This window comes from Eubalaena glacialis, chromosome 10, assembly GCF_028564815.1.
Source record: "Eubalaena glacialis isolate mEubGla1 chromosome 10, mEubGla1.1.hap2.+ XY, whole genome shotgun sequence".
NCBI classification, from domain to species: Eukaryota; Metazoa; Chordata; class Mammalia; order Artiodactyla; family Balaenidae; genus Eubalaena; species Eubalaena glacialis.
Genome location: NC_083725.1, coordinates 87,306,425 through 87,328,319, shown reverse-complemented (window position 1 = coordinate 87,328,319; position 21,895 = coordinate 87,306,425). Strand labels below are relative to the sequence as shown.

Sequence of the window (21,895 nt, the reverse complement as noted above, 5' to 3'; positions counted from 1 at the left end):
AAATATGAATATTGTATTTATTTATATAACATTAATTTAGGAAGAATTCAAGGAGGACATCCATCAGATGGATAGTAATTACCTTTGAGGAAGGTGATTGATGCATAGAGAATCATTTATAACTTATTTTACATAATTCCAAAATATGTAGTAGGATTTTGAGTGACTTTTACATTTTATCAATATTTTCCAATTAAATAATCAAATAAGGTAAATCATGTCAGCCAAAACAGAACAAAAAGATCTGCTGAAAAAAAGTCTTCAGGAGGTGACTGTAAAGCTTCTTTATGATGCAAATAGGAAAAGAACATAAACAGAGTCAAACACTAAGCCATTTTAAAATCTACCACCTCTATCCCTGGGTGGGGAAAAAAACCTTGTGAAACCACTTCAAACTGGTGAATGAGTTTGCACACAGGAACTATAACCTAGGAACTATAAAATACTTGACATATATAAGGGCATGCCAAAGGATATGAGGTGCATGGTTTTCATGGCAAAAAGGAATACAATATCCAGATTGCACCAGAGAAGCTAGATTGATTTGACACTTAATCCACCAAGGGACATAGCTCATAGCTTGTAGAATCCAATATTCTTCCTGGCTGCATACCAACCAAAAATCGAAGGGTCAACAGTCTTCCCAAGATTGGTGTGCCATTTATACATAAGAGTCTTAGAGCAGATGTCATATTTCACTTGAATTAAAGAACAAATGATTTGATAATATCAGTACTCAATACCTTTGGAACTTATATTTTTTGACATATTTTACACAAAAATATTCATAAAGTTCCAAAAACCTTAGCAATTACTGTATATCTCTCCAAGTTCTGTTATTTTTAAAAAATTATTAATTTCTCTAGGTTCTCATGAAAATCCTAGGAAGAATGACAGCTCTGAATCTCTTCTTTAATATCAGTAAATAAAATGAATGCAAATTGATGTATTGAATAAAATCAGCTTTCACCTTGCCACAAAAATCTTGAAGAAGAGGTTTAAAATAGAGAGCTGTCTTGAGTAATTATGAGAGTGTCTACTTGAATAGCTAAAAAATTGACCACAGATAAGGAGAGGAATACTTCAGATGTAAAGAACTAGGGATTCAAAAGAGAACCTCCACGCATAGCTCATCTTCCATATTAGTTTTCCCTTTACTGCTTAACTCTCCAAAGAACTCCTATGGCATTTAAATTATATACCATCTCTAATGATTTACTCAGATGAGTTTTTCCAGACAATGCTGCTATATATTATATCCTCAGAACCTGATTGATGAATACATGAATGAATGGTTAGATTTGACCCCTCACACTAGATCATAATCAACGTGAGGGCAGGAGCAAACACTCTGCCTTAGAGATTTTACATCCCCAAGGGACATGTTTCCAGGGCCTTCAAAATTCACTAAATTTATAGCACACATAAAATGCTTCCCATAAATTAAGAAAAGTATAACTGAAAAATATAAGTAAAACCTTTGAACATTTTTTGAAACTTACTGAATATGGAATGAGTTGAGAATAGTTGCCAAGCTGAGCTGAGATTGGGTAGAAATTTAGGCTCGCTTACTCACTAGCAAAAGTCATGCTACTGTCCTCCAGCCTCCATGGTATAGGTTTCAATATTTTGTGTCAGCAAAAGGAGAAATGACTACCAATAAAACATTAGAATCATGTACAAGTAGGATACATGTTAATTTTTCTTTCTTTTTTTTAAATTGAAATGTAGTTGATTTACAATATTGTTAGTTTCAAGTGATTCAGTTATCTCACACACACACACACACACATATATTCTTTTTCAGATTCTTTTCCCTTATAGGTTATTGCAAAATGCTGAGTATATCTCCCTATGCTATCCAGCAGGTTGGCTATCTACTCTATGTATAGCAGTGTGTATATGCTAATCGCAAATTCCCAATTCATCCCTCCCCCCTCGTCCCCCCTGGTAATCACAGGTTTGTTTTCTATGTCTGTGGGTCTATTTCTGCCTTGCAAACAAGTTCATTTGTATTATTTCTTTTTAGATTTCATGTTAATTTTTCTAATATTGATAGTCTAATGTTTATCCTTTTATCTCTCAGTGGGATTAACCTAAGTTATATATTCTCAGCCTCTATACTAATACTTATGAACTGAATGATGAACATACAAGAGAATGGATGGTTTGAAATCTGAAAGTGTCCTCCCCATTCCCTCAAAGCAACAACCAAATTATGTTGAAATAAAAGGAAAGATTTTAAATTTACTTCTAAAATCTTTTAATTCAATCCATTACCTCTTAGGTTAATCACCTGCTAGGGTTTGGAATTCAATTACCTGAGTTCAAACTCAGCTATGTCACCTTCTTGCTATGGTACTTTGGACAGATTACTTAATGTTTCTGTGCCTCACTCTCATCTTCTATTCAACGCACATAGAAAAAAAAAATGCATCTCATCGACTATGTGTGAGTGCAAATTAAATAATATAATTCAAGTGTAGAAGTAAGTGTTCAATAAAGTTATTATCACTGCCATCAATGCAAGTAAAAATATATTGAATTGCCTATGATTTCCTTCTCTCATATTTTCTTGAAAACATTTCATTTTTTTTTTCTGTTACAGGTACAAGAATTCAGAAAAAGATTGGCAAACAATTTATTTCTATCTTTGCCCTAAACTTAAACGTCACTTTTAAAATAGCTTTCCAATAAAACTTTCTGTGATAATAGAAATGTTCCATATCTGTGCTACCCATTATAGTAACCACTAGTGGCATGTGGCTATTGAACATTTGAACTGTGGTGAGTGTGACTGGAGACTAATTTTTAAACTTTATTTCTTTTTAATCAGTTTACACTTAAATAGCCACATGTGGCTTGTGGCTATCGTATTAGACAGGGCATTCATAACAGGGAAAGTAAAGCCATTATTTGGGGGTTTAGAGAGTCCAATACTTGACCACTTGACTACTTTGTCTCTAACTAATAGTGTCCCCATGTATTTCAAGTCCCCTCAAATCCAATAGTTCCCCTGGATATAGTTACTGAGATGCATAACTATGTTGATCATTTAGAAAGAGTTTACTTATGTGCTGCAGAGTACAGCATGTGTATGTAGTTACGGTGTTGTGGGTGTTACAGCTTCAGAAAGGCAGTAGTGACTAATTCTATTTATATTACTTAAAATAATCTACACCTAGAGAACCAGGATATTATTTATCCTGGATATTATTTACTGCCACAGTGTCAAATACAGTGCTTCACACATAAGCAGTCCTGACTTCTTGTTTTCTGAATCTTATGGTAGATGGGGAAGGAATGAATTAACATTGTGAGTGCTTACCACACTCTAGGCACACAAAACATATACTTTCAGATAGATTATCCTCTTTAATTCTCAAAAAATAATGCCATGAATTAGGTAGATAATAGTATCTCCATTTTCCAAGATGAAAAAACTGAGCTCACACATAGTTGAAATCAAATCATTCAGTCTCTTATACCCGTACACTTCTAACTGCTCCATGAAAGCTCACCATTGCCTGGAATTTAATATATTTCAGCATTTGATTTATTTCCCAAGGTTTTAGCCAGGTAACATTACAATAAAGAAATACATATTTTCTTTCACCTATTAAACCTAGAAAAAATGGAGAGAATGGCATCTTTAGTTCTCCATAGTCAGTGAACTGAAAATTTAATACTAGTAGTTTATTTTTTTTACTTTACTAGTAGTTTAAATAATCCATTCTTCACAAAAGTTTGAGATAAAATACTCCCCTTGATTACATCAAGTAGACATTTCAGCTATAAAACAGAAGAGATATATAAAAGAAGAAATGGAAATTGCCAGGAACTAATATCTTTCCTTTTCCAAAGGGTATATAGAATGTACTTTCAAATATGCAGGCAATAAAGTCGCTCTTTCCATGATGGAATCAATGTTTCCACTGTATCCTCTTGCTCCTTTCAGTTTTTCTATATATTTTATTGAAAAAAATCTCCCAATAAAATTATTTCATTGAACATTCACAGTACCAAGGTATCTGAAGAAAACTACCAAGTGGCTTTAGAAAGGATGAATATATATTCTTCAAGATCAAAATTACTGAAATTAAAAACAGGGGAAAAATTATTTCTGGTACCATCAACCTCTTCTGGGGGCTCTGCAATAGACCTTATGCCTCAGATAGAGTGAGCTATAATTTAGTACAGTAGTAACTGAACTCACTGACATTGAATTCAAAATCAACCTTTCCTATCTTTTCCTTCTCCAAGATACATTCCACTCTATAGAGAATTGGTCTTACAGCAAAATTTGGTATAATCTTCATGCTGTAATAGCATAAGAATATTTACATAAATAAAAAAACAATTATTAAAATAAGGTTTCACACAGTAGAATTCTGGTACACCCCGTAAAATCATAAAGAAATTATTTAAATAATAAAGCTAGAGAATATGTTAAGTATTTTGAATTATCTGAAATTATTTCTGGCATAATATAAAATAATGTTGGAAATGAAGGTCTAGTATTAAACTTCAGGCTTAAAAGGTGAGATGGACAATAAAACATTAAGATGTAAATGAGTTGAAAACTTATGTCCAAACAATAACCTGCACACAGATAATTACAGCAGCTTTATTCATAATTGCCAAAACTTGGAAGCAACCAAGATGTCCTTCAGTAGGTGAATGGATAAATAAACTGCTATATATCCAGAAAATGGAATATTTTTCAGCACTGAAAAGAAATGAGTTATCAAGCCACGAAAAGACATAGTGGAATCTTAAATGTACATTACCAAGTGAAAGAAGCTAATCTGAAAAGGTTATATATTGTATGATTCCAACTATATGACATTCTGGAAAAGGTAAAACTATAGAGACAGTAAAATAATTAGGAATTTAGGAGGAGGGAGGTAGGAACAGGTGATTCATCATAAGATTCAGCACATAGGGTTTTTAGGGCAGTGAAACTATTCTGAATAATACTATAATGGCAGACATTTGTCATTATACATTTGTCAAACCCCATAAAATGTACAATACCAAGAGTGAACCCTAATGTAACTATGGACTTTGGGTGATAATGACATGTCAATGTAGTTTCATTGATTATAACAAATGTACCATTCTTCTATACTCTCTGATCAATTTTGCTATGAACCTAAAACTACTCTAAAAATGAAATTCCATGAAAAAGTTATTATGTCATTGATAGTTATTTAAGAAGCACCAAATGCTTTACAAAGGAGAAAATATAGAAAGTTCAACAACAAATGCATTCTTTCATTTGTTTATATGAAACATATAAACATTTTTATATGCATTGTGCCTAATTTTACATATACATCCACATGGGAATCATTATCTAAATGCTGTGCTAGTATAAAAAGCTTCTGTTCTCCCAGGTAATGGTTTACATATGACTAGATAGAGATTAGCTTCAAAATTCCTAAAGTCTAGTCGTACACTTGAAAATTCAGTTAATTTGGTGAGGCTCTCTAAAAAAAAATTTTTTTTTTAAACAAGTGTTCTCTCTCTCTTTTTAAAAAAAATATTTGGTTGCACCAGGTCTTAGTTGTGGCAGGCGGGGCTCCTTAGTTACGGCATGTGAACTCTTAGTTGCGGCATGTATGTGGGATCTTAGTTCCCCGACCAGGGATCAAACCCACGTCCCGTGCACTGGGAGCACAGAGTCTTAACCACTGCACCACCGGCGAAGTCCCTCTATAAAAATTTTAAATAGAAATTTAATCTGATTCAATTTAACCAATTAAATCACAACTCTACCCCAGTTCTAACAGTAGGTACTGGAGACAGACAAGGCCAAGGTTCATTTCTGGAGACCCTCAGTGTCTTTGAGAACAGACTTAAAAATCATGCTATTGTATGGTAAGAATTACAATAGAAGTTTAAGTATTTAAACGAAGTTTAAATTTAGTTCTTTGGAAAATTTAAGGGTGTGTCTTTAACTTTAGGGAGGGGCTGATTGAGCATCATTATAAAAAAGCCTCGGGCTTCCCTGGTGGCGCAGTGGTTGAGAATCTGCCTGCTAATGCAGGGGACACGGGTTCGAGCCCTGGTCTGGGAAGATCCCACATGCCGCGGAGCAACTAGGCCCGTGAGCCACAACGACTGAGCCTGCGCGTCTGGAGCCTGTGCTCCGCAACAAGAGAGGCCACGATAGTGAGAGGCCCGCACACCGCGATGAAGAGTGGCCCCCGCTTGCCACAACTAGAGAAAGCCCTTGCACAGAAACGAAGACCCAACATAGCAATCAATCAATCAATCAATCTTTAAAAAAATAAATAAATAAGTAAATAAAATAAAAATAAAAAAGCCTCACAAAGGAGCAACAGTCTACAAAACTGAAGGATCTTAAGTGCTCACCAAGCATAAAAAATGAAGAGCAGTGCATTCCAGAAGATGAAACATCTGACAGAGGCATGGGTGTTATGGATGAGTACAGAATGCATGTGGAGGAGAAAAAGAGGTCAGAAAAGTCAATTAGGCCAGGATCACAAAGGCTATTTCATGCCTAACAAGAATTACTAATATTGTAATGTCAACCAGGAGTCACAAACTCAAAGGCCCAGAAGAAGTCAGGCAGATTAAATAACAGAATAAAGTGGCTAGCACTAGGGGACTATAAGAAATGGTGGCAATTGTGGAAAACTAAAGAGCTCATGCCGTGTCCAGGAGGGGCAGCCATATTTATTTAGTTCTAACTCAATGTTTCCATAAAGAAATGCAGTTCCAGTGTTGTTGGATCTTCCAGTTTCTCAGAAGAATTTGGAAATCTGGATATTTTAATGTGAAAGTCCCCTGAGTTTGAACAACTGGATCTATAGGCAGCTCTATGTGGTTGCCGGTTTACAATCTCAGTGTTCATATGGGGAATAATTAAAAAAAATAACATTTTAAACTAAGAAGTAGTTTAAATTACATGCACACTTTGGAAAAATAACTAGGTCATTTGTTGTAGAAGGTGTGAAGGAATAAAAATTTTTAGATAATTCTACAGAAGTAAAAACGAGTGACTTCTTTTTCTTCTGTCACTTCTTTTTAAATTTATTTTTTAATTGGAACACCTCTAAATCACAGCTATAGTAGTCAGACTTGAAAGAGTGAGGTTTGAATGGAAGGAAGAGAAACATTCTGTGAATATGAAAGATTTCTTAGAGAAAGCAAGTGTTGGATACCAGGTGTGGCAGTCCCTCAGAGTCTCAACAAAATTAATGGTAATTGTTAATTAGTAATTAATTATAGGAACTCAAACAAATGATGATAATTGATGATAATTTAAAAAAATGTTTTTGAGAATGTATGTCAGTTTTCTGTGACCTTTCTACAAATCAAGAGATTACCTTAAGGAAATAGTCAGGAAAATTCTTTTAAAATGTATCTTGAATTTTTCCTTTCCAACAACATTTTATACATTCTAAGGTATAATAACTTATGATTACTGGCAGCAAATTTTGAGCTCACAGGGTCACTGATTCTAATATTTTAGTTAAAACTACTTTTTAGTACCCATCTGTATAATATCCAATAAAGAAAAGCATTTTCCAAGGTCCAAAGATTGCCTTATGGATGAATTCCAGGAAACTCAATTTATTTTAGTGGCTAACTGATTTCTAAACATTTTTTGAGCAGACTTTTTTTTTTGTAACTCCATGGGACTGCAGATTTGAGGCACCTTGTAAATGCCCATCAATTGACTAATGATAGCTCCATAGATGCTCAGTAGTTTGAAACACAGGGATGTTAAACTTTTAGTAATTCAGAGAAAAGGCTTAAGCCTTGAAACTGCAAATCACTAGCAGTAAGGCGGTGATCAAGACTGGCTATTTAATCTATTTAACCTTTTGGAACCTCAGGTCCATCATTTGTAACTTGTTATGAGAATTAAATGTTTGGGAAAGTGCCTAATACCAATCCTAGACCATAGTTTATCTCCAATTAATGTTACCTTTTTTTCAAATACATGTCTACTTTCAGTCTATTTACAAGAAATACCCTGATGAGAGTTGAAAAATAGTTACATCATCACAGCTGTAATTACTATAATAAGCTCACAAATACACAGGAAAAAATAAAAGAGATGCTTTATATTTATATGGTGATTTAATTCCAATTTGTTTTTATCCATCCTCTAATTTTGTTCATCATGCTGTGCATTCATCTTCGTTCTCCATGCTCTAATCACAGTGGACTTTTCGAAAGGCAAATGTAGCTTCCCAGTGTTTTTCGGATAAAGACAAAGCTCCTTATAATATGGCTTCCACAGGTTGTATTAGCCTGGTTCCTACCTACCGACCTAGCACCATGGTCCTTCACTGTCTTCTGTAGTCACACGAGCTTCTGTTCCCACTCCTGCATTTTCCCCATGCTTCCTCCCACCACACAGCCCTTACAGAGAACTGTCCTCTCTGCCCTTCCCATACCTCTTTGCCCAAATACCTCCCAATCCCAGATGACAGATCACTTACCCCAAAACACCACCCCTCAACACTTCTTTATAATTGCTTAAAATCCACAATATTCAAGGGCTCCTGCTGCCATGTTCCTGTGTGAGATTAACTGATTAGCAACTATCTCCCTCAGGACGGTTTAGTTCCATGAGGAACGGAACAGTGTCTGGTTTTGTTCACCATTTTATCCCCAGCACCTGCTGAACAGTATTTACGGAAAATTTGTTGGATAAATACAAGTCTGAGCGTAGCTAAGGCATATATTATGTCCAGCGAGGAGCAGCGGAATGGAGTGGTTACAAGCACAAACTTTGGAGCTAGACTGCCTGTGTTTGAATCCTGGATCTTGATTTACTAGTTATGTGACTTCAGGCACGTAAATCAGCTTCACCTGTGAAATAATAATAGTGTCTACATCATAGGGTTGCTGTGAGGGACGTATGAGTTTATATGAAAAGTTCCTGAAATAATGCCTGACATGTAGTAAGGTTTTCTGTTTTGTTTGTTTTGTTTTCTCACAAAATCAACTGTTTATTGATTTTTTTCTAAAATACTATACATTTAAAGAAACTCCTAAACTGAAAAGACTTGACAATTTTTGGTACATCTGTAGCAAAGGAATAAGGATTTCTGCTGGTAAGTTTTCATGACAACCAGACACACATCCATTTTCCAAGCAAGACATGAAGCTCACTGGAAACATTGAATAAAATGCATGGCTTGTGATGGCGGCAGCCATTTCTCCAATGTCTGAGTTACACAAAATAAAGGCTTTCCCTTCCTCCCCTGCCCCGTGATTACAGTGTAGCTTTCTGCCCCAGCACGTCTGCTCCCTGATGACTAAGGATGCTCAGAAGAGACCCTTGTGCTACAGGGTGAGACCCAGCTTTTGTTTGCTCACGAGGAATAAATATATGTTTGTTAGAAAACTGAAACAAAGAGAAGTTTTAAAAAAATGATATAAAATTCAGCCTGCAGCTTCAATGACCTGTTGGGGATTTTAATGATCACTGAAACACATTGGCAGTCTCAAAAATATTCCTCATTTCCATTTTCATACCTTGCCATCTGGGATAACTATCAAGTTATTATATTTCTCCCCCAAACAGAACTTCCTTCTTTTAGTTCTGTCCCCTCATAATTGTAGTTTTTCAAACTTCAAAAAGCATAGTATAGCTTTTATTCTTTCCTCACCTCTTCCTACTGTGGCCAATAAGTCACCAAACCAGCTCACTGTTATTTTCTAATAAATATGTATTGAAATGTCCTGCCCCTTTCAATGTAGTATTGACACTCTTACTTTAAATCCTTTAATATCTCATGTATGAACAAATGCAGAAACTTCACAAAATATTCCTCCTATCTTTAACCTCAGATCTTTCTAACACAATCTGCACATCATCATCATATTAATCTTTCTAAATTTAATGGTTTCAGTCTCCAGCTCACTGCCTATGAAACAAGGATTCAAATGCTTAAGCCTTGCAGCTATCAACTTAATCTGTCCATCTACAAAAAGTTCTCCCCATATACTCTTCACATCAATCAAGTTGGTCTATTCACCATCCCTAGAATATCCTTACATGTTTCCAACTTCAATATTTGGTTCATTAACCACGAATTTACGTTGTATTTGCTTTTTCTCTGTGTCCATCTATTTGCACCAGGTCTGGGCAATTCAAATTCTACTGCTTCCATGGAAACTTCTCTAAGCACTCCGACAAACTGACTTGTTTTCTGAGCCCCTATAGAATCTACTGTCTATATCAGTAGATGTCCATGTACAATGATGTGTTTCAATTGCTTAAGAGTTAAGTCTCCAGATGTTTGTGATTTAAAAAAAAAAAACAAAAAACTACTGATCTAACAGTTTAAAACTGAAAACCTTTTAAGGACTATGGCAATTAAGGCAGTCCGCCCGGCCCCTTACTCATTTGCTTATATTTTTTCTTGAGCAGAAATGAAAGGATTGGGGTGACAGGGAGCCCACAGCACCCATAACCCTTGGGCACCCATGGGGGTATATTGCACAGTATGTAGGAACCCATGATCTTTCCTCAGTCTGACTCTTCCCCTGCCTTTTCAGCTGTAAAATAAAGCACGATCATCTACCCATTTCTTCATGTACAAAATCCTGAACCAATCTCCCTAACCATTCTATCTAATTCATCACCAAATCCTGCCAAGCCTGCCAAGTGTATATCTCAAAACCATCTACTTGTTTCTAGTACTACTGCTACCATCCTAGGCTAAATTGTCATAATTTCTCACCTGACCTAGACAATAGCTTCCTAAGTGGGTCCTCAGTTCCATTTTCACCTTTCCTAATCCATTCTCTACACTGCTAATGTTATCTTTTCAAAAGATTTGATCTTGTTTCTGTTCAATGGTATAATATTGTTCTTAAAATAGATGACAACATCCAACAAAACTTAGCTCTGGTCTCACCTCTTGTTGCTCTAGTATTACATTCTATCCAGACACTCATTTTCCTTTAGTTCCTCAAAGTCATCCCGCACCTCCACATTTGAGGGCTTTCATGTGTGCTATTTTCTGTATTCAAAACGCTCAGTGTTCCCTCTCTACCTGGCTAATGCCCATTCCTACCTCAGAATTATAGAAAAGTCTTTCTACAAGACTAAGTTAGGTCTTCCTCTTACTTACTCATGTACTTGGACTTTCCCATACTTAGTCATAACACAGCTGTAATTCACTGTTGACTTCATTATTAGCTTAAAGTTATTCTCTCTTCCCTGCTACTCCACAAGTTACCTTGTCCTGCATATGTTAGGTGTCCAATAAATATTTATTGAATAATTGATAAAATGTCATCAATGTAATATATGTTATGGTGATACAAAGTTTGAGAACCATTGGTATATATCATTAATTGAGCACTTACCATTGATATCTGCATTTTTATATGTTCATATTTTATTTTCTTAACTAGACTATAAGCCCTTTGAGAGGTGACAGTAATGCTTTACTTTTCTTCTTTTTAGTTATCAGCATCTTGAACACAGTTATCACTCAATAAGTATCTATTTGTTGAAAAATCTAGAACAGCATCTTTAAATGATACTCTATATAGGGTGGTTAGGAATGGCCTCAGCCAAGAGATGACATTTGAACAGAGATGTGAAGGGAGTGAGGAACAAGTCATACATACATGTGAGGAAGGACTACCCTAAGAAGCTAGAAAAGCAAGTGCAAAGGCCCTGTGGTGGGTGGAACCTGCTTGTTGGGTTCAAAGAACAGCAAAGAAGCTAGTATGGCTGCAGCAAAGTGGGGTGAGGGGAAAGTCATAGGAAATTATACCAGATAGATAGCTGGGGAACAGAGCACATAGTGCTTATAGACTGTTAGAAAGATTTTGGGCTTTTACTGCAAGTGAGTCAAGGTGCCATTGGAGAATTTTGAGCTAGGAGTTGACATGATATGACTTAAGTTTTAAATTATCTGATGATTTAATCCATGTAAAAAGCTTACTTACTGACCTAGAGTAAGTACTTAGTAAATGTTTGCTTTATTATCATATCACATGGTATTCATTTAGTCTGAGAAAAAGAGCAGACATTTATGTTTCAATCTTTAAACAATGTTAAATATAGCAAATATGACAAATAGAATAAAATGTGGTGCTGTTGCTCTTATTAAATTATTAACATAATAAATAAATAAATTAATATAATTATATTATACCAATATAAATTATAATAATTTATAATATAATTTATACATGTATATTTATACATATGTAAATGTACACATGGATTGCTACATTATTTCTTATATGGAGCAGTGATGCTAGCAAGGCATTCATTAGGCAAGCAGCCCATACTGGTGTGAAATTAGACATGACTAGCCAAGTAGTATAAACTTCAAATACATACTAGACAGCTTCATGAATGATATGTAATGCATTTTCAAACTGCTAAGTGAAACAATAGAAGGTATTCATGTAGTCAGCCCCTAAAAGCTTAAGATACAGTTGAAAAGCTCTATATACTGTAAACTCAATTACCTCATCTAAAAAACATTATGCCATTAGCCTGTAATATACCAGTACCACATACCTTGGACCACACACACATCAATATGGTGAGCACTTATATTTTAAATCACCAAGCAATCCCTAGACATGTTTAAATTAAAAAGAAACTCTTTTCCCCTGATTTTCAGTCCCTTAAAAAAGGCTCTTGTTATAAAATCTGTGAATGTTCTTCATTAAGAAATGGCATGCATAATCATTATTGATTTGTTTAAATGACCAGAATTCCTCCAAAGCATTTAGTAACAGCTCATTTTAAAATTTTCTATTTTCCATGTGGTGAGAGTGACTTTCCTTGACATAATATTCTATATCCACAGAGCTTTGAAACAGCAGTGACCACAATTAGTGCTATCAAATATCATGAAAACACTTCCCCAGTTATACTCCTTTTACAGTCTTGTCTTGCCCATGTGCCTGCATGCAGTTAAATGCAGTATGTAAGTGTGTAAGGGGAAGAGATGATGTCATCATGGAAAAATTTGATCAGGTTTGCTTTTATACTCAGGGGGCAGTGTTCTGGTGCTATGAAATCATGTAGATGAAAAATGTGTGTGTGTGTGTTTGCATGTGTGTGTGTGTGTGAGCCTCCTTCTTCAAATCCAGAATTTGTTTTAATTTTTTTCACGTTTTCTGGAATTTCAATTCAACATGTTTTATTTTTAGTCTTATGTTTCATATGTCTTTAATGCAGCCAACATTTACACTACTAAACAATAGCTTACACTTTGAACTTTTGAAACAGTTTTCAAAAACACTTTTGAAGGAGAGTCCTTTGTCAGCAGATCCACATAAACTTGTAGGCTCTGAAACTTGGCAAATTTCTAGATTAAATGCTGCCACCTGGCCTTTCCCCTTCTCCCCCTCACTCTGGATTTTGGGGATTCTCAGCAGAGCATTAGAATAGGGCTAGAAATACCCTCTCTCACATCTCTTAGCACAAAGAGCTCATCAGAAACAAACTCCAATGTGAAAAGAACATGAGAACTTGGGGAAAAAAATGACTTGCTTTTGCTCATGTAAAAAGGTCAGCAGCTACTGGTCTACAACAAGTAAGAAAGAAGGTAAACATAATAATAATAAAATTTATTTTACTCTCTTGCAATTTGAGGGAAATTCTGAAATAATTCTGATTCTTGTCATTTGCTTCTTTTACGTAAAAAGCTGACTCAAACATGAGTGCTTGTCACAAAGATTAATTCTATGCTTTGCACATGGTTATTTTTCATTTGGCTATACAAGGATCTATACACTTGTCCAAATAATTATAAGTATGTAAAGCCAAAATGTAGTTGAACTTCTAATTCCATCTACAGATAATTGAACCAACTTTATACTGTTTTTAGTAATTTTCCCAAAGAACCTCAGCCTGCCTTTCTAGACACTGGCTTTCTTCACCACCCACCAAAAGAATTATACAATAAGAGGAAGACTGGCAATTCTTCTATGATTCATTGAGAACAATCAAATGAGAATAATTTAGATTCTGACTTTGTAGTAATAAAAAGTAAGATTAAACAACGTAATAATGTATGGGTACTAGACATGGTCAAATGAATGTACTGAAATCCACTTAAAAACCATTGCAATAGGCCCATATAAGTGCACACTGGGCATTCCAGTGTGTGTACAGCCATTATTTTACAAAGCAGGTATTATTTTTAATTTGTATACTTTTGATCTAGGAATTAGATGAGACATACTCAAAATAATGTTTTAAAAACTATGTGTATGAAAACTTTTCAGTATATTTTACTATATGTTTTAAGTTCTATTCTAAATTTAGCCACATAATAAAATATTGCCTTTCTCTTTTTTAATCTGTGACTGCTTAAAATTCCTTTCTTCCAAATCATTTTGTATGCTTGATCTGAACATCTATGTACTACCACATACATATATTCTCCCTGATAGAGAGTAAATTCCTTGAGTAGACTGTGTCTTTGTCATACCCTTTCTCACCACCAACAGGTATGCACATAAATATACAGAGTAAATAACATCATCTCCTGTTCCTAGCATATACTCATCAATCATCTATCAAATTTCAAAATGACATGTATAAGTAGGACTCAATTATCATGAAATATTTGTAGTTCATAATATTCTATATTATTAAAGATTGATAAAATGATGAACTTGTTACCCTTTATGACTTTTTAAATTTTCTTTTTGAGCTATCCACTGGTGAATAAAATAACACGTTTTTTGGAAAGCTAATAGCAGTATTTATTGCTCATGTTCCTAAACACTGGAATTCTCTGATTCCCTCCTGCAGTTTTACAGAAACTGTACTTTTACCTTGGTTGTTACATAGTGTTTTGGTAGATGACTAATTAGGGACTGAGAAGAAACAATAGTTCTTATATTCCCATTTCACTCACCAACTATTTTACTGGGCAAAAGAGGCAGTTACTGGGAAAAAGATGTAAAAAAAGAAAAGAAAGAAACATGGTGATTCTATCTTTATGGCTCCTTCAGTAATTGAAAAACACAACCCTTAATTGCTGTAACAATACCTCATTTCAGGTCAAAACTATCTCTTGAGAACCTATTCCATGAAAGGCCTACAATTATTCTTCTTCCTAATTCTCAATGGTGAGCAAATTCATAAAACTACTGGTTATCACTCATCTCATCCTTATTTTACAGGAACTATGGCAAACATTACAAACAGGCCTTGAAAAGTAGTCCCCAAACTAAATAAGACATTTGGATATTAATATGATCATTTCTATCATCATTTTTTTACCTTTAGATAATGCTCTGAACTCAAATAATAAATGTATCATGTGACTATCTAATAACATCTACAATTACCTAAATGACCGACCTCCTCCAACATTCATTTACTAACTAGTTTAGACCTCCACGGTCTATTGCTTCAGCCAGTCTCTTGTCAGTACTTTTAATGTCCTTAGATCCTTGTTCTTCCCCTGCACCACCCTAAAATTCTCTAATCTGTTTTCTCCATTACTTAAAAAGTCAACTTTGTTCCATATGATTTTGCACATCAAAGACTTCTGAGCTAAGCAAAACCAGCAGAGGGAGGAATTTCCAACTCGATAAGAATAAAAGTCTTCAGGATTAAAAATCGTTTCATAACAACATTTGGGTCTACAAGTAAATGTCTGCATTGGTCCATTTATTCACTCATTCATTTATTTATTCATCCAAAACATGTCAACTGAGCACCTATATGCCAGCTATTATGATGGACCTATATGTGAATAAAACAAAAGCCATGTCCTCACGGATCTTAGAGTCTAGTAAAGGAGTAAAGAAAGAACAAGACAAGAAAACAACTAAATATAACAATAGGGTACAGGTGCTCTGACAGATGAGAGACAATTTGTAGACCCTGAGCCCAGTGAATGAAAGGAGTGCTGATCTCAAGTCTTTACTGTAAAGCTTCCTTCTTATAAAAGAGACCTCAACTGTTTACTATGCATTAGGGAAAGGGAAATGCCTTGTGGGGATCAGGTGATAGATAGATATATGACCTAAATCCACATTACACTATGACTATTGTGCCTTCCTGAATGTGTATTTGGCATGGATATTCTCAGCAACTGTCAGAATTTTTATTACCTGATACAGGGAATAAATTCATATTTGACAGAAGGACCAAATAAAATATCACAATTTTAAAAAAATCAGAGATTCACACTACTATCAATGACTCGAACATTGCAAAGAAAGTAATTTCCATCATATCTCCATTCCACTCAAGGCCATATATAAGACAGATGGGACGCAAAGAACAGTGGGGAAATTATAATGAAGTAACAGTTTCAATCATAGTTGTTCCAGATGTGGTCTTTTCATTGAAGTATATAAACAAATATCCTGGTACTTGGCATGCATCTACTGATATGGAAGATGCAATTTTCTTAATCCTAATAAATAGAAAACTCCAGAAGCAGTTTACATATACTTGACAAAAATAACAGAACACTTACTATCCTGCATATCAGCTCCAGCTCTGTGACATAACCTACAGGGACTAGGGGGATTTCAACATCCCACAAAATACCAAACTCTTCTACTATATCATGATATTTTGCTGATTTGATATTGAAGAGCAGGAATAGTAGGCAAACTAGATGACTTCATAAAACACACGCATTCTAGTGGGTGTAAGATAAATCCTATGAGAATCCAGGAAGGGGGCTTTGCCAACTAAGTAAATTTTCTGGGGCCAGTAGTGGAGGCCATGTAGGAACATTGCCTTTTTTGTAAAGGATATCATGTAAGTGTTCCTAGCTTGCTATGGTTGTTTGATGGAGGTTGATTCCCTGTCTCGGGATACTAATGACCATGAAACTTGAACAGTTTATAATGAACTTAGCTCCAGATAATTAACTTGACCATATTTTTAGTTGTGCCCAGCAACACTCTATCATGGAGTAGAAGTGTAACCTATGGAATTAGTTCAATCAGTCCTGACGATCCAGGTAAATTCCACAAGCACATCATTCACTTCCTATCCTGCTCACTTTTCACACTCCTTTTTTTTCTCAGCCTGCACATAGAGTCCATATCAAGTCCCCTATGACTAGCTGACAAAGGGTGAAAAAAAAGTCAAGAACCTTTTTATATCATTCTACATTATACACTAACATTTACTGCTATAGCGTTTAAGCCCCATTTAGGTATATCCCTGTAATATGGTATAGAACAGAAAAAACTGCCAATGATAAAAAACATTAACCAAGACATTTCATTGTCTCTGAGCTAGAGAAGTCGGGACAAGAGAATTTAATTTTATAATGGGGAATAATTTATTTTAATATATTTAAAACTTGAAGATATTTATATTTATTTCTTTTAATTCCTAGGAATTGGACTTTATCACTAACTTTCCTATTTTTTTCATCTCTCCTCAATCCCAGGCAGAGAAATAACCCATCAAAAAAATCATTTATTTCCATATCATTCCACCTATATTCCCTCCCTCTCATCATGATTCACTCTGTTGGTTTAATCTTGGCAACACATTTGCATTTCAAAATCATGGATTTCTTAAGGAATATACTATTATTTTAGCTGTATAGCTAGATACAAACACCTGTAGATTAATCACAGCTGAGATTTTCTTTTCAAGAAAAACCTTTTACCACTTCTACCATACTTTCTTGTTCTGTCAGAGACACCAGCAGTACACACACATTTCTGGATTTCTCTGAATTTAATCTTGGTAAGATGTTCTCTCAACAAAATTTTTGAGGGGAAAAACTCTGATCTTTATGTCTTATTTAATTCCTGGATGGCACAACATCCTGAGGTATTGCTATCTCACAGCTCAGAGAACTAGGTTTTCTTGATGGGCAAACATACTATGGGCCTTCTATCTGACTAGGATGTTCTTTCCCACGAACAAGGGCTGGATTCTACATTTAGACGGTGAATGTTCAGTTCCTTCCTTAGAGCATAATGTAGCATTCTACTAAGTAACAGAACTTCTTTTTTTTTTTTTTTTCTTTTCCCTTCATGTACTTCAAACCTGATCTAACCACCCAGAGCTCTTTGAAGTCAAAGGAAACTCTGAACCCAGGGAAACTCTGATGTCTGGGGTAGAGACTCTTAAGATAAATGAGACAAACAGATAGGAATGTTAGGAGAAAAAGAGAGGTTGAATCCTTTGAGTATTTTGCACCATGTTGATGCCCCAGTGGTTCAGAAAATCGTGTATACAAATCAGCAAGTCATGATTGGGAAAAAGAACAGAGTAATTATACAATAGCAAGTGAACTCTCTAGACCAGGATATGAAAGTTCATACAACAATGTAACAATTATTTTGATTGGCGATGCCAAGTAACTAAGGGTCAAAAGGCATAAAACCTAACCTTGAACTTATCACTTGTTTTGGTTTTCTCATCCCAATAGGATATTGGAAAGATTAATAGTTTAGATTTTTGCCTTTAAAGTTCCTCAGCTCTGGGAATATTAACATTTATATTTGTAATAAATTGATTGTATTATGGTACGTATAAAGTAATCAAAATCAAACTACACATTAAATTGCTGCACTCTGGTCTCAAGAACTTGTAACCCAACTATGGCCTAACTCTGTGAAATCTCTGCATTGCTTCCATGCAAAATGAGAAAATGCACAGGCTAAGATTAACTACTTAAAGCTAAAAACATAGAGAGGCTATTTTTTAAATTGATCCATTGATGCTTGGAAAGAAAGAATCATAGGATATAATTTATTTTCATTCAGGGTATTTTATCAAGTCAGAACAGGCTATGAGTCATGCATTTATAACAAAAATATTAAATATGTAAACTATCTAACATATTTATTAAATTTACTTGCAAATATTAATAGTGTTTAAATCACTCTTAACACAGACATACTTCACACATACCAGACATAACTTACTCGCTCTAAAGTATTTACACAGCTGTAAAATCCCCAAATTAACTATCAATCAGGAAAAGTAAAAATATTGCTATGAGAACAAGAATATGAGATTTAAGCAGCTGGAAAAGAATTACAAAGGACTTCCTATAACGTGACTTTAGATGAGATCAAGTTTGCCGTTGATTTTTTTTTAAAGTAATTTTGTTTTAACATCTTTCTAAACGTAACAGTTTCACTAATTCAGCAAAGTAATTGGCCAACTCATCTATCTTCACCACTGTTGTCCCTAAATTTCAAAATGTCCAGGTGGAAAATAATTACTTACATACACACGTAAGCAAACAATATTGTGATCTTAATATTGTAACCTCCAATTTGAAAGTCTCCTTTTTTCCTAAAGGAAATAGTCAATGTAAACCCAACTACGTGGGTCTTAGAAAATCTATTCTGGTTTAAATTTAGATTTAATAATAACAAAATATTGTAGAATATCATATAACAGCGATTTCTGTTTATAGACAAAGATGGACTGAAGACCATGACTCTTGAGAAAATTATATTTATGAACAATAATAGCCATGAAGATATTAGCCATTTGGCTTTTCATCTTTTGAAAAATTTCTCATAAAATGCAAAAAAGAAAAACTAGCTGTCTTTGCATTTTTCATAAAGTTAAGCACATGCTATTTTGATTTAAGCTGCACTGGAAGTAAGTTGGGAAATATATGAATTTTGCCAAGGACACAGAAGGCAATTTAGTCAAGAGTAATTGTGTCAACTTCTAACTCAGAGTAAATCTGATTTTTTGAGCATTGAAAGTTAGGTCATAGTGGGTTTTTTTAAACCTACACTTGTTTAATAATGATGGTTGAATTTATATACTAAAACATTTATCATAATCAAAATATTACTTGAGTTTTTTATTCAATTAAACAAATGGCTTAGGGTCAAGAAAGTACTTCAAGTTTAATAAAACCTTGCTGTAGTTTTACTCACTTTGAAAGGAAAATTTCCTTTGTTTCTTTTTATGTTTTACAGTTTTATTATAAAACTAATATAATTGGAAATAAATGTGTCAAAGGAAACAGCAAGCAAACTCCTCACTCATACCTATCCTCAATATTACATATTACTATGGAGATTTGGGGCAAATGTATCAATACATATATTTGCATATAGTAGCTATCACATTAACTATAAACTTTTACAAGGTACTTACTTTTTTCTTCTAGTTTCCTCTAGTTAATCTAAAATTCTCATCAGGATCTCTTAACTCAAATGCATAAGAGAGGTAATATTTACCAATAGTCTTTTTTGTGTAATGCTCTTTGGCAGGCATAGATGCATAATTATTAATCTTATTTTAAAGATAAGAAAACTAAGGCTCAGACACATCCACTCAATAAATAATAAAACTCGAACCCAAGCAAAATGTGTTCAACATCAAAGCCTTTATGCAATAGACTAGTGCTTTGTGGGCTGTCTTACACTTGACAGTCTTATAATTCTATTCAGGGATCTTAACTTCTGTTTTAAAAAGCAAAAGTTGACAAAATAAACAAAATCAGAAAACTGTGCCTTAGTAGAGTTGTTTATTCTTTGTTACTAGGAAGGATTCAAGATCTTAATATGGAGGCAATGAGCTCTCTTTCCTCAACAATAAATAATACAAATAGAGGTTGCAGGACCTATACAATATTAAGATAATGCTTTCAAAAATCTGGTCACAACCCTTTTTTTTCCCTCTGTTAATTATTTTAGAGTGAATTTTCTATGCAAATTGTCCTCCTACTATGCATTATGTTTTCTCATTAGTGAACTGAAGTAAAAGCCAGTTACATTACAATGGAAGACACAGCAGAAGAAAAATCAGTTTCCTAACAGTCCTAACATTGTCTGCATTTTCATAAGCGATCTCTTCGTGTCTAAGCTACGCATAGTGAACCAAAGTGAGAGAGCATTAGACTTGGAAAGAGGACGTCTACGTCAAGTTCTTGCTCTGTCACTTACTAGCTGCGTGATCGTTCATAAATCATTTAGTCTGCATCTAAATGCAGGAAAAAAAAAATGAACTCAGTGGTTCCCAAACTTTGCTGCACATCAGATTCACCTGCAGAGCTTTTTAGACATCCCAATCCCCAGGTCCTTCTCCATAGGGATTAAACCAGAATGTTCAGGTAAAGGAGCCAGGCCCCATAGTTTTTAAAGATCTTCAGGTGATTCCTCTGCACAGCAAGGTTTGGGAGCCACTGAGTTAATTAACATTTTCACAGAGCTGCTTTTATTTTTTTATTTCAAAAATTTTTTAATTTTTTAATTTTTTAAAAACATCTCTATTGGAGTATAATTGCTTTACAATGGTGTGTTAGTTTCTGCTTTATAACAAAGTGAATCAGCTATACATATACATATATCCCCATATCTCCTCTCTATCCCACCCCTGTAGGTGGTCACAAAGCACCAAGCTGATCTCCCTGTGCTATGTGGCTGCTTCCCACTAGCTATCTATTTTACATTTGGTAGTGTATATATGTCTGTGCCACTCTCTCACTTCGTCCCAGCTTCCCCTTCCCCCTCCCCGTGTCCTCAAGTCCATTCTCTATGTCTGCGTCATTATTCCTGTCCTGTTTTTAAGATGGAAAAAAAAATGAAGAGGCTTTGTATGTTATGTAATACTTTACAGAGCGATATAAAATATTATCCCCAAACTAACTACAACGCTATAAAAAGAAACCCATTGTTTCAAGGAGCTTTATCTTTTGTTCAGACTTTAGTTCGGTAATCATAAAGAAATTTGACATAAATAATCAGTTCTACTTTTTTTTTTGCCAGAGTTGCAGAAAGTTTAACAGCTTTTCCTTTTTCTTTTAAGCTGTCTTCAACAATATTTTAACCTCATTTTGCTTACCTCTTTTTCTTCTCTGTCTAAAATTAAGAAAAGTAAAAAGAAATAAAATTAAGAAAAGTGTCATCTACCTTGTTCCTTTCAAAAAATATCAAACACCAC

General features: G+C 34.5%; 1 protein-coding gene across 1 annotated transcript in view; it reads right to left on the bottom strand.

The window, feature by feature from the left end:
* The window catches only part of GAS2 (growth arrest specific 2), a 159,521-nt gene that overhangs the window by 79,049 nt on the left and 58,577 nt on the right, over positions 1–21,895 (bottom strand). The window lies entirely within an intron of this gene.